Source organism: Larus michahellis, chromosome 2 (genome assembly GCF_964199755.1).
Source record: "Larus michahellis chromosome 2, bLarMic1.1, whole genome shotgun sequence".
NCBI lineage: Eukaryota > Metazoa > Chordata > Aves > Charadriiformes > Laridae > Larus > Larus michahellis.
Genome location: NC_133897.1, coordinates 145,082,925 through 145,097,416, shown reverse-complemented (window position 1 = coordinate 145,097,416; position 14,492 = coordinate 145,082,925). Strand labels below are relative to the sequence as shown.

At 44.2% G+C, this 14,492-nt stretch overlaps 1 protein-coding gene across 8 annotated transcripts in view; it reads right to left on the bottom strand.

Moving 5' to 3' along the window:
• MATN2 (matrilin 2) overlaps positions 1-7,704 on the bottom strand; it is a 79,009-nt gene extending 71,305 nt beyond the window's left edge. For 4 of the 8 annotated variants that reach the window (XM_074577495.1, XM_074577498.1, XM_074577499.1 and 1 more), the window contains exon 1: positions 6,686-6,780. The gene's annotated coding sequence lies outside the window, so the exon portion shown is untranslated. Of the gene's footprint in view, positions 1-6,685; positions 6,781-6,909; positions 7,100-7,450 lie in introns of those variants that run through there. The other 4 variants (XM_074577496.1, XM_074577500.1, XM_074577497.1 and 1 more) reach the window with 4 other exon arrangements.
• Positions 7,705-14,492: the final 6,788 nt, after the last annotated feature.

Here is a 14,492-nt window from a genome sequence, read left to right as displayed (position 1 = left end):
GATCTCCTTATCCTTACCAGCTTGATAACCAGAAAATAAGTTTGCTTACAGTTCCACCAAAAAAGATCCAATTCTCATTTGAAAAAAAAAATAAATATTATCGACATACTCCTACCCTCACAAACAGTATTTTAAAATGCTGTTTCAAGAGAAAGCAATGCTTAACAGAGGGCAGCTTTAGTTGCCTCTTACAATTTTGATGTATAAGATAATCTAAAATAAAAATTAAAGTGAAATTGCATCCATTCACAATGAGGAAAAAAACAAGTTCCCAAAGCCAAAGGCTGTGTATGTGGTAACCACAGATCCAAGCCCGCTGCCGCCCCTTCATCCACACTGAAAGCTTCTGTGCTGCTTTCCTGAAGTGATGACAGTCTGGACTTGTGTGCTTTGCTCTAGTTCCAGGTACCTATTGGTGTCCACTGCTGCTTGCATTTTTACATGACCAGTTTGCATTGTGGTTGCATGGCTTCTCTGCATACAGTCCTCCCACAGTTCTCTGTTGATTTTCTGGGTCTTCTGCAAGATCCCTTGTCTTCACTCTGGAAGCTGGATGGTGTTTTGCACCACATTTGGTATTTAGCACCTCATTTTCCCAGCAGGTTAAGCCAGGCTGCTGACACAGCCCTTTGCAGCTTCACATGACATCCAGGCTGGCTAAGCCTTGGTCTACCAAGATGAGAACATATTCCCAAAGTACCAATGTTACAAACATGGCTTTTTGGCTACCTGGAAAATATGTTTCAAGCACTTCAATTCCAGCTGTCACCACAGGAGTATTCAGCATTATGCCATTGGGAGACAACTTCCACGGGCAGACCCAAGACCAAGTCACAGCATGGAAAACATCCCAAAAACCTCAAAAGCAAAAGACACCAAGAGGAGCAATACATGGGGCTCCACCAGGCTGAGCACCAGATGCAATGGCTTCCTCTACTCCATTTTTCTACCCGTAGAGAGAGGAAGAAGAGGGTCCTATGCAGGGCTTTCACAGCAACCTTGGAGCAGTCAGCACAGCACACTAGTCTGCTGGACATGTGAAGAAGCTCCTAAGAGTAAACAGGCAACTGCTGCTCACAGAGGTACAATCTGGAGATGGCTGCTTGCAATATCTGCAGCTGTCTTGATGTTTGGTATAAAGGAGATTCTCATAGAAGATGGCAAGTAAATAGACAGGCTTTCTTGTTCTTTTCAGGCTTCCTTTGGTCCCTAACTGGCTGCTAGTCAAGAACTAAATATTTCCATGGTGTTTTCTTATCAATTTTACCTGTGCTTGCTTAGCCATATAACCATGCAACAAAATAAATTTTCTGATGCATTGTTATGGATTTTCAATTTCCATGAACTACAGTGTAAGAATACTGAAAAATGAAATTGTGACTTCATCTTTAAAATACCTACTTCCTTTGTCGGACAGCACTCAAACAACACAAGCCTGTTTCTACCCTTTCAAATATTTTTCCATGGAAGTCTCCTCATAAGGGATTGATGGCTGTTTTGGACAGAGGCACTACTGAATATTCAGTGCTGTGCTGATAAATCAATGACTTTCTCCACTGCATGGTGCATGTTATTAAGATTTGTCCTCTTCAGTGTGATAACTCTTAAGTAACGTCAAGGGAGAAGAGATACTCTGTGGCTCATGGTGAAGTCAGTGTCCTTCCATCTCTTACCCCACTTCAGGGAAATTTCTTTCACACAGAATTGGGAAACCCTTCCACTGGCCTGGAAGGCTACCTCTTTTTCATTCAGGTACCTTAAAAACGTACCTGTCTTTGCTGGGCAGATCTTGCTGAAAAAGAAATTGGAAAACTTCGTAAGTAATGTGTTTCAGCTCATGTTTACTGCTCCTCTAGGTGGTCTTCTTCCTTATCTTGCAGTCCAAGGCTAAATCAGAAACATGCGCTCCACAAACCCCTTCCTCTCCACCTTCTCCAGCTGCCACTAGAACTGCCACAATGCACAGAAGGGGCAATTCTCAGCAGTTACCTGGAACATCAACACCTTTAGTAACTGCAGATAATATCCCCTCTCTTGAACCCTATATAATTTCTCATCATAGATGGGAAGGAAAGGGAAGACAAAAAAAGCACCCCAGGCAGCAGTTATTACCACTATAGAGGCTGTCTTCGGTTTTCCTTGTTTGATAGTTAAGAGAGACAGACATTTACTTTCATTAAGCTGCCAGCAGATCTAACTTCAGTGTTTTTAAGTTATAAAGAACATAAGCGCATAAAAGGGAAAACATTCTGAAGTTCTTTCAGCACTCCTTATTATCTACCCATTTTTAAGATAGCAGAAAACTGCAGTTATAGCAAAAGCTTTTACTGAAGTTAAAGAAACTGCAAGCGACCTCTGTAAATCAATAAAATCAGAGTCTGTGTCCCCCAGTTAGCAAGCACCGTAAGTTACTTGGAAAACCAATGAGCTCTTATTACATGAAAGCCACAAAATATCTCATTCTTAATCCCATCACCTCAGAACGTAAAAAAATCAAGGAGAGCAGGCACTGTAAAGTCTGTCAACTATCAGTTATAGCATGTTCCAAGGTATTTCAGTATCCACAAGCCAGCATAGGCATTACCAGTCCATTAATCATTAAAATCACTGTGTGTGGCATGAGTGTCAGGACATAGTACCAATAATTTCCCCTGTCTTTCTGGGTCAGATTGCTGAGACGGGAATTTTCCAGCTCTGAAAAATAGCTACAGAGTCCTGCAGAGTCCCACAATGTAAAATATCTGTCCCTAGCTATGCAGGTGTGGGGCTGCCGCCCACAATCAGGAGGATGATATTTAGCACATCAACAAAAAGCACCATCTTGCCTTCATCCTTAAAAAGGAGCACTGTACTGCCATCCTGTTCCGCCAAATGATGCACTGGATTTTCTGTGTCTCCTTGTTGCACAAGGAGGGCCTCACTAGGCTCAGCAACACAGGACAGGTAGAAATCCCCTAAAATCACAGTTGTCAACTGCATCTCACTGATATGGTTAAATCATTAAGAAGAAATAAGGTTACAGGTGCTCTAAGTTTCTACATTCCTTGTCTGCCCCCCAAACCTGATGGCAGGCACTATGTGCACTCAAGCAGGTAAAACCCATCCACCACTGCACTAAGTCCTGCAAAGCAGCAGAGCTGTATTCCCTTGTTAACACATTCATTAGCTCCTTTTAAGAGGCTAATTTTGGCTATTCATGCTGTCAGTAGTATCAGATGGATCTGGGAAACCAATTATCTAGAAGTCAGTTAGTAATTGGGGTGTATTTTGAGGCAGACAACCAAAATGCAAACAGCTTTCCTAACAGCACAGCAGGCAACTACGACAACAAAACTAACCATTGACTTGGCAACATGAAACGGTTCTTTATCAATCTAAAATAACGTGTGTCTAAACAGTAAGAGTAACACAAATCTGCAGTGGGCTTAGGACCAGAAGTTGTGTACTCCAGCACAAGGAGACTGGACAAATCCTTCGCATGGGTCCATGAAGGTCTACTTCCTGACAGGAAGTTTTAGGGCCACACATCCTTGTTTTGTGTCCGCAGAAGGACACGATCCTAACATGCGATGGCAATCTGCCTTTTCCAGACATGTCTGCATAGTGATGGGGACAGGATGACAACCACAGATTCACAGTCTTCCAGCTTTGTTTCCTATGCTTTCATATGGTTCTCTTTGTCCAGCACATATCCCTACCTGGGCAGCTATAAAGATATTCCAGAGCTCTCTGTACTGAGAGGTCCCCCTGACTTGTATAGCAATCGGGCTGCAGATAAAACTCCATCAGTACCTAATTGTTCTGACTGCTGCTACAAATGGCCACAGCTGAGCTGTATCCTGGACTAATAAAGTCAAATGTGACAGTGGACTATATTAACTTGCATGTTGAAACACGAAAGGGAAGACCCAAAAATGTATTATAGAGCAGTTCCTAGAAGGGAGGGGAATGACATTTGGTAGTCAGCCAAATATTCCCACAAACCCAGAACTGTACATGAGTACCAGTATGCAGAGTGTAGCTGAAGGCACTACAGGATATGGGAGGGCAACCACATTCTGGAAGCCATCAGAAGAGCCTTGGGGATGGGGGAAGAAAAGCCTATTCAAGCAGAGAGCTCAGACAAGCACACACGTGTCTTGATGAGTATACACACCAAAACATACAGTGCGGAAAGAGCAAAGATCAGCATTAAATTTTATTGTGAGGTGTAAATATCATGGTAGGCCTTTTACACAATGGACTCCATTATCTAAAGGGCTTAGAGTATGTGCACTAGATCTGTAATTTGATTTTCTACAACTCTAATGAAATAAAAGAACATTAAGGGATCTATTAGTTAGTTTTAAGTCATTCATCTAAATCACATATAGACTTCCTGATACCGCTGTTGTAAAACTAATAACTACTAAATCATAGAATTGTAGAATAATTTAGGTCAGGTAGGACCTCCATAGGTCACCAGGTCCAACCCCTGCTCAGAGCTGAAGCTGACGACCATTTCAGTAATTTCAGAAACTTGCCATATAAAAGTTAACGGTGATGCTGTAGAACACTGAACCCATAGTATGGTTTACTCTGCATAGTTTCCAGTGGTCAGACAGCAAGCTTTAGCAGTGGGAATTCTTATTTTATGACAGCATCAGTCTCTATGTTATGATTTTCTTCCGTTGCCGCTTGGACAATAGACCTTTTCATTATCTTGTTCTTTTGGGGAAGGCTCATTTGCACTTTCTGGTTCCGAATCTGATCTAGACATCAGAGTTTCCACAAAGTTCCCAGAAGAGTAGCATGGGAAAACTGAGAAACTTCACTTTTACCATGAAGAGTAGGTATTTATATGAAAGCATATATTATATGACATACAATACATATGTGGGCTGCTTAGTTTTGTCTGTGAAGTACAGTCATAAACCATAACAGACTGTTAATTGCAAGCAGAAAGGCTTTTCTTTTTTTTTTTCAAAAAAAAAAAAAAAGGCTACAGTAGAGGATTCAGTAGTTCTGAAAATTATTTGCAAACCCACACTGACCCCAGTACCAGCACCAGCGCAAAACAGTAATTTGGGGATCAAAACCACTCCATTCCAAATACTCCTTGCTCGTAATGAAAACACGATCTAGCAATGAGTATGCTATATAAAAGGAGGTTGATAATGATGTCCAGATTATAATTAAATAGCAGTGCTTAGCATTTTATTCTCCCATGGAGATAGTTTATAAGTCAAGGGAGAGTATTTAGATCTGATTAGCCTTTCCCTAGTTTGCCCAGACTAAAACATATTTTACTATTACAGCTGGGTCCCAGGGTCCCAGCTCATAAGCACTAGAGTGTGCATTAGTTTGTTCATGAGAAATCCCTACAAAGTCAGTGGAAAGACTCACATGAAGTAATTAGGTGTGAATATTGAGTGCAAGATTGAGGATCTTAGCTGCAGCCTTGTGTAACTGACTGTTAAATTTTCTTAAGATATAAAATAAATCAAATTTAATTTGATGAATATATTTATAATCATATTGATATATAGTACGTGAGGAAAAGTTTAAAAAAATCCAGAGCTTAAAGCTGACACTTCTATATGAAAAGTGTATAATTCAAAAATTATTTTGTAGATTTTGTATGGAAAAGCCATATGTGTATTTTATTAAGCTCTTGATTTAAGAAGAATTTATGATGGGATTCAGTGTGATGATTTGTTCTGAAGTAGTCAGCTGCCTGACAGTAGCACATCTATAACACGTAACACACCACGTCACCTTTGCAGGTCGCTATCAGAATCATTCACCCCTTGAATGACGGCCCCAAAAGAAAACCCAAACATTTAGGAAGTACTACATAAATCAGTAGATTGCACTCTTCCCTCTCAGTCACCACTAACCCACGGTTAAACAATGACAGCAGCCAGTCTGACACAGAAAGAACTGTCTTCTGAAACAGGAATATGCAGTCATTAAAGATGCCACAACAATTTTTATAAGATTGAAGAGCACCATCTAGGTTGGGTTTCCAGGGCAAGTATGTGACATGCAGCAAACTGTTCTCCACTCCTTCTGTCTCCAGCAGATGCACTGCTCTCAGGATTCCGGGCAGCTCCGCGCTGCGTGACAGAGGTGGCACTGCTCCAGTGCAGGGCTACCTGCAGGGCTGTACCTGCTGCAGCGGGGTAAGCCGCATACTGTCCTGCTGGAAGCTGGTGAAGACACCTGCAGGCTACCCACTAACAAATGTTTCTAGCTAAAGTTTGGCTCCGATTCTGCACTGATTTTAAAACATAGCATGGCTTTTCCTTACTGTTAAAAGAGTTACTGAAGCACGCACGGGGAAGAGGACATAAGGGGGGTCTGCTCAGCCCCATGCAGTCCGAAGGAAAGGGAAACATTTCTCCTGCGGCTGAAACACCAGCGGCACAAACCACTCCAGCAGGACCCAGCAAGCGACCATCTAACCCAGCCCCGGACCCTGCCGCGGCCCCTCGCCTCGGCCTCCCGCTCCCCGTCAGGCCCCCGCCGCCCGCGAGGCCCTCCCCGGCCGCCCCCCTCATGCCGGAGGGGACCCCGCGGCACCGGGGTCGCTCGGCCCAGCCGGTGCCCCCGGGCGGGGGTGACGGCCGGGCGGGAGAGGCGAGGGCTGGGCAGGGCAGGGCAGGGCAGGGCAGGGCAGCGCGGGCGGCAGAACCGGGCTTACCTGAGGGGCTGGCGGGGCCGCTGCGCTGGGCGGCGGGGAGCGGCGGCGGCCGGGAGCGAGCGCGGGAGCGCCTCCTCCCCCCCGGCGCGGCCCCGGACGGCGCTTCCCCCTCCCGCCCCTCCGGGAGCTGTCGCCTCCCGCCAGCCCCATCCCCGAGCGGACGTAGCCCGGCTCTGCCGTACTGAGGGGAGGGAAAGGGGGGTTCCCCCGCATGGGACCCAGACCTCCAGAGGCGGCTCTTCCCCGGGCGGCAGCTGCGGGTGGCCGGGCCCCTCTCTCCTCGGTCGCCTCCGCCGTCAGACACGCGGTCCCACTTCTTCCCGCCGGCCCCGTGAGGAACGCGGGCTGTCGCCCCGCTCCCTCCCGCTTGCCCTGTGCAAGGGACGCGGTCCCTCCTTCCCGCCGGTTCCGTGTGAGAGACGCGGTCCCGCTCCCTCCCGCCTGCCCCGTGAGGGATACGGGCTGTCGCCCCCCTCCCTCCCGCCGGCCCCGGCTGAGGGACGCGGTTCCCCTCCTTCCCGCCGGCCCCGTGTGAGGGACGCGGGCTGTCCTCCCGCTTCTCCCCGTCTGCCGTGAGGGAAGAAGTGGGATCGACGGCCCTCATGGGACACGGGCCGTCGGCCCCACGCCTTCTCGCCTGCCCCACAAGGGACGCGGGACCCGTCCCTCCCCTCAGGGACGCGGGCTGCCGGCCCCGCTCCCTCCCGCCCCTCCGGGCTCCCGGCTGCCCCGTCTGGGCCTCGCCGCCCCGCGTCCGCAGCGCACCTCGGCCCCGCCGCCGGTTCCTCCCTGTCAGACCTGGCCCTGCGCTGCGAGGGGGTGGCGAGGGGAGCTCCTGCAGCCCTGAGAAGAGGCGCCTGCCCTGGTCGAGGGGGTCGTCCCCTCAGGAGAAGGCCGTGGGGCCACCGCTGGAGGAAAGCGGGGTGGTTTGGGTCCGGCGGCTCAGCGCCGGGCCGGCAGCATCCTTCCCCGGACAGCGCCCCGCTCCCCGTGCCGGGCCCGCGCTCCCTTCCAGGGAAGGCGACCAAGGGAAACGTCGGGGAATGGAAATCCCATTCCCCGCGCGAAGGACCTCCGGGGCCAAGGCAAACAGTCTCCCCCGGTAAATCAGGCGGGTGTCCGCCACCGGCGCCAGCCCGTGGGAGCCTCCCCCGGGGAAAACGCTGCCCGAGGCGTGAAATAAATGGGCCGGGTCGAAGGGATCGTCGTTTCACAGCCGTCAGGGCAGCGGCGCGGTCAGTAGTCCCCAGGTGGAAGAAGCTGAGTGTGAGGCTCATATCATCACTTACAGTTTTATTATGTATGAAAAAGGAGTAAAATAAAATTCCTGCTTTGCTCCAAAGCAATTGTGATTTCTGTTTCCTGGATGAAAAAACAACCCAACAGCGAAAGACATTCCAAATGCAGAGGTGAGACATGTCCAATAAGAAAGGGATAAAATCACCAAGTCCTGCCAATTCCAGTGCCTCAAGTGTCAGCGTGGTCCGAGAGAGGAGTTTTGTACCCCCCAGAGTTGCTGGGACGGTGAGCAAACTTTGGAAATCGGCAGAGATAATTTGGGTAAGTTTCGAAAGGCATAATTAATTGTCTGTGAGAAGGGTGTACAAAATCTAATCCCTAAAAAGGGGGTGTAAGTGTCAAGCAAATCTCAAACTGAAAAGGTCCAGATTCACCCTGTCCTTCGCTCTGAGCAATGGCTCCTGAACCTCTCCTGTAGCTAGAGGAAAGGAAAAAATTAAAAAGGCAGCCAAGCACTGATAGACATTATAGCAAAGCCAGCAGAGCGAGGTGCAGAACAGTTCACCCATTCTGTTTCATCCTTTATAATGTGTCACAGGACGAGGCCTCAGCCACGGTCCCAATTAATGCTCCATCACCTCAAAATTCAGCATCTGTACCCCTGTGGATTTCACTGTCCTGTAGCTTGAAGTACCAGCTGAGTTGCTGGAGGAAGAAAGAAGGCAGGAGAGAAAGTGTGGTGGTGAGAAGATGATGTGAATGCCCAGCAAAATGCTCAGCTTGGCAGCTCCAGCTCCAATTTACACATAAGAAATCCCAACACCAGCTCTTCCCAGAGGCTGTGCAGCCTGCTGCTGTTGGCAGGTTGAACACACGGAAGGTATCCCAGCTGGAGACTGGAGGAAGGGGCGTGATGGCAGTGAGTCAGCACAATAAGGCATCTATTTGTTTCATAAGAGACAGCTTAGAAGAAGGGGGAATTTTTATTTGACTTTATTAATCAACTTTGCTGTTTAATACTGTACCAGAAGTTCTGTGTATTCCCCACATTACAGAGGCTCACTGTCTCTTCACCACTTGTCCTTCCTCAAATGATGAGCTTCTGTCCTTCACTCCCACGCTGTGACTTCTTTTTGATTTGGGAGAGACATTGTTCAGTCTGCCAACATTTGGGAGGATGAGTAGAGGACAGTTGGAAGATGTTACGTTAGAAAAAGCTGGAGGCTTCTCTCAAGCCATTCTTTGATCTGGAGGAAATTATTAAGCTTCTTGAAGACTGCTAACTGGTTAGCAGAGGCTTTCTGAGTCTCCTCTTTCCCTTCCTGGCTTCTCTCAGTGCCTGGAAGGATAGTTCTCAGTCTGGAAGAAACTCTCTGTGATGTAGGCTGCTTTTGAATTATCATAGGCAACCACATAATGTAAAAAACACATTTCAGAAAGTACGTTCCATCTTAAAAGCAGGTGCTTTAGTAAAACAGCAGTGAATTGGTTTTCCTCCTGCTGTTAGGGGACTGTTTCAGACCTTCCTGGTAGTTAGACACTTCCTACTGATTTCCAGCCTAAATGTATTTATGGCCATTTTATACTTGTTTTCTAGTACCAACACTGTCTTTCAACCTAAACAGCTCTTTATCTTCTCCAAGGCTTGTCTAGCTAGTGTATTTAGTGACACCAAGCATTTTCTCTTTCAGCTTTCACTCTTGTTTTGCTCAATAAGCAAGTTCTCGCTGTACATGTGCTGAGCTGGTTCCCGTGGGTGCATGTGGCAGAACTGAACATGATATGCTGTATGAGCTCTCACCGGAACATTTCTATTTACTGAAAGTACTTTGCCAGTTGTTGTCTAGGATTTCATTATCATTTTCAGTGGCCGCATTACCATTGATGGCCGATGGTCATCTTTGTGTTCAGTTTACACATGCAGCTGCACCTGTTTGCCAGTGAATGAATCCTATCTAATACATGATCTTTCCTTTTATACTCTGGTATTTCATCTCTCTTCTTGTTCTTTCATTCAGTTCTTTCCAAAAGAGATCCTCCTCCTTTACATTTACAATGCCTATTGACTCTCATATGTCTTATCAGAAAACTTCCACTTTTGCCTGCCAATTTAATGAATGAAAAAGTTAAATGTTAAATTAGATTCCCAAACTGATCTTTTTGTAAATTGCTAATAACTTTTTATCTAATGTTCCCCTTTGAACACTCTCCCTCATCCCATTTTCCTGTTGCTGTGAGCTGTGTCCATACTTAACTCACAGTCCTTCTCCTGGTTCCTATTTCACTTAGTAATTTCCTCTGTGGCAATGCTTTTCTGAAGTGCAGACAGATTAGATTGACTGCATTTCCTTTGCCTAAAAAAAGCAGGTTAGATGAGCACAACCTAATGCCGGGAAACTAATGGTGCATATATCACTTGCTCATGTTTCACAACATCTTTAATTATTCTTTGCTTCCAAATTTGTTCTTTAGTACTACTTGGATCAGAATAAAAGCTGAGATGGCATTTGTATAAATCAAGTTGTTCTAAGGTATTAATCGTTTTTCATTGGGCACCATTTTTGGTTCAGTCCAGTTGTTAAGAAAATTTGGTAAAATACCTGCACTGTCATTTGAGATGGAAATTATCTGCTCCCCTTGATGTGAATGTGTTTTAAGGTTCATGTCTCCCTTGCTTGTAGTTGCTGCTGCTCTCGCTTATTATCCTGCCTTTGTCTGTGTTGACTGTAATAAAATATCTATAGATAGCAAAGTTTTAACATTGTGTAGACAAGCAGAAGCAAGACAGGCTTCTCAAAGGCCTAGATAAAAGTTTTGTTAGTTTCTATTGTAAACAAGAAAATATTTATACCTTGGTAAAAATGTTTGAAATAAATACATAAAAATTGTTGTTCATACAACAAAAAGTCTATGGCTTTTGCCAGTGGAGGAATTCAGCTTTTTATTTATCGACATGCAAAGCTTGAAATGCTTATAAACAAGATCATAAAGCTGTTGTACTATTAAGTGTCTTTATTCATCTATAGAGAAATCAAACCATATTTTTAAAATCACTTCAAAAGTTTATATCTGACAGCCTTATGATTGGAAATGTTATAATGTACATGTAATACTAACTCATAAGGTTTATAAGCCATGCTGCACTGCAATTAACCAAGCACAGTTTCCAATGCATATGCAAATTGGAGTCTATCAATGGAAGCATGATCCTTAGTTATATAATTAGAAGAGACACTCTTTCCTGGGTCCAGTGCTCACTGAAATGAAGCTGCCTCCACTGACTCCTGAAGTGCTGGATCAGCAGGTACTTGGTATTTTAAAAAACATACAATGCAAGTTCCTTGTAGTCACAGCAAAACAGATTTTTTAAAGTTTTTTTTTTTTTTTCTTAGATGTCTGTTGTGACTAAAACTACTGTCATGTAAAGCAGGTATCTTACAGTTGGTCAGTAGTTGTCAATTACTTTATGATTCTCCATTGTTATCACTTAAAATCACTTTAATAAAAGATAGGGATATGGGGTTCAAGGCTATGGCTGATCTGTTTTCCTGAAGAAGAGGATAGATAATATGCTATATCTCATCATCCCTGCAAAACCATTATCCTATTCCTATGTCTACCTGCTTGACACGGACATGATTCTAATTTGTACACAGCACATTGTATAGCATCTAAAAATAAATGAAGAGAGAGATATTTTTTGAAAACCGATACTGTTTTCTTACATGGATCCTCTCCATTCAGCTGACACTTTCCACAATTCCAGGAACATGCTGTGGGTTAAAAAAAAATCAGTAAAGATTCAAACACAGATGTAATGACAAAGTGTTTGTTTCTCACTTATGGTAAAAAGGACTCACCTGAGTGTTAGCGTTGGACCAATAATACATGAATTGCAAGGTTCCGTTCACAGTTTGTGGACTTCATTATTATATATAAAACCAGGGGAACTGAAACAGATCAAAGGGTCTGAAGGACTATGAATTGGTAAAGAGTGTGCACTTACTCTTCTCCCACATTTCTGTGTTGATTTTGCTGTGTCTTAGTTACAGATGCTTGAGGATTAGGATCTTGGCTGGCTCTCTGCTTAGTTCTAAGAATCACTTCATATTCTTAAGGCATCTGAAAAAGGCAAATAAGTCACTGGTGTGCACGCCCAGACAATATACAGCCTCAGTTCAGCCCTTTTTGCTTTGCCGTCCCTGTACCACTGCAGACTTCCATTTTTCTGGTTGCCAGGGAGAGCAGCTAAAGTCACCTGCAATGGCTCAGAGAAAGGGGCCAAAGTAAAAAGTTTTGCTTATTGAAGCCCAGATGTTGCAATTAACAAAGTTTTTCATACTGAAATTCTCCTGGAAACTCCATTTGACCCTTCAAAATATTTTGGAAGAAGAAAATAAGAACTCTTGCAGCTGGTACCTGAAAAGGAAGCATTTGCCTTATATATAGGTTATGTCCTTTCTTAATTTCCCTCAGAAGAATTGTGTGGTACCTTATGATTACTGTCAAGACTGGACAATATTTACTGGTGAAAAACAATTGATGTATGATATCATCAGAGGTGGCACTCAATGAAATTATATGCTGTTGATAAAACACGTACTGAATTAATCTGCAGACAGCACTCATCTACTTTAACTGGCTGAAAAATTGTCCTGGTATTGCCACTCTGCCAAGTATATTTACAGGCTTTACTTTTGCTGTAACTTTCAACACGTGGACAGTAAAATTGCATTTTCAGCATTTCCCTTGGTAATTTAAGCCATGTCATGCTTAAATTCAACTCTCCTTTCCTTCAAAATCCAAGACAATGTTTTTTTTACTCAGTTTACATTACTTGGTTTAACTCAGTTTAATGTTTTTAAACTTGGGATAAAATTGAGATCGCATACACAACGAACTGAACTTATATCTTACAACATGATCCCAAAAGCGTGCAAGTTGCTAGCTCTAAATCAGTCCTTGCACAATGAAAAATACTCTAAACATAGCGATGTGTTTGAATTTTCACCCGTGTCTGGATCTTAAGTGAAATAATGAGGTTCTTCATGAATCTTAGGTAATGCCTGTGTTGTGCTCAAAATAGGCATCCAAATTTCATCTGAATTACAACTTCGGCAGAATTTAGGCAGTCTGGCTCTTGATGTTCGTACAGAAATATGTAGCTCAAGGTTAAAAAAAGTAAATGACATCAACATTTAAATAAATTATGGTGATTCAGATGCCAAGTAACCAAATGGTAGCCAATCCAGCCAGATTCCCGGGTGCTTTTGTGGTATCATTTGCAGCAGAAGTACCTGCCTGCCTGATCTGCCATTGCTGTGGCTCCTGACTTGAGATATACCCTGATTTCATCTTTAATGAAATTAGTTGATGACATTAGTACTTTAAAAAGGAAGCAGACTGTCTCGTAGCAGGCATCAACAAAAATGCAGTACTTACTTAAACACTTATGCTGGTCTGTATCTAAAAAAAAAGTTAATACAAAAAATATGATTAGTGAAACTTACCTGCCTCTGAATGACCCAGCTGAAATATATTCTGTTAAAAGGGTATTATGGTAATGCGTATAAATTAATACAGAGGACTATGGCTATTATGAACCATTTTGGTGTTGATTAAATATTGCATACTGGTATCACCTTTTCTTTTGGCTATGGTACAGTTATGATGCTGACCCCCAGTTAAGTCTGACTCATGAACCATCTTGAGAAGATAATAGGAGGCACCATAGCCTGTACTGAACTTAGGTTAAAAGGAGATTACTCATGGTCTTCAAGTTAAGCATGTGTTCAGAAGTGTGCTGGTTTGGGCTGGTAAAGAGTTAATTTTCTTCACAGTGCCTGGTATGGGACTATGTTTTGGATCTGTGCTGAAAATAGTGTTGATAACACAGGGATATTTTTGTTATTGCTGAGCAGTGCTTACACAGAGTCAAAGACTTTTCTGCTCTTCTCACCGCCCCACCAGCGAGTAGTCTGGGGATGCACAAGAAGTTGGGAGGGGAAACAGTTGGGACAGCTGACCCCAACTGACCGAAGGGATATTCCATACCATATGACATCATGCTTGGCAGTATAAAGCTGGTGGAAGAAGAAGGAAGGGGGAGATGTTCGGAGTGATGGTATTTGTTTTCCCAAGTTACCATTACATGTGATGGAGCCCTGCTTTCCTGGAGATAGCTGAACATCTGTCTGCTGATGGGAAGTAGTGAATTCCTTGGTTTGCTTTGCCTGCATGTGTGGCTTTTGCTTTACCTATTAGACTGTATCTCAACCCGTGAGTTTTCTCACTTTTCCAGCTCTCTCCCCCATCTTGCTGGGGGATAGTGAGTGAGCAGCTGTGTGGTGCTTAGTTGCTGGCTGGGGTTAAACCATGACAAGAGGTTTTGCTGTTTTCTTAAAAAAATCATCACCTTAAAAAATATTTGACTCCTGAGTGTTTGGCCCTGCAACACCTAGGTTTGTGGCAATGGCCCCTGGAAAACTCGGTGTAACTTCCTTGCATAAGGAAATGCAGATTAATGTTAATTCCTTTTGTTGCCAATCCTGTTCCAACACCCGTAAGA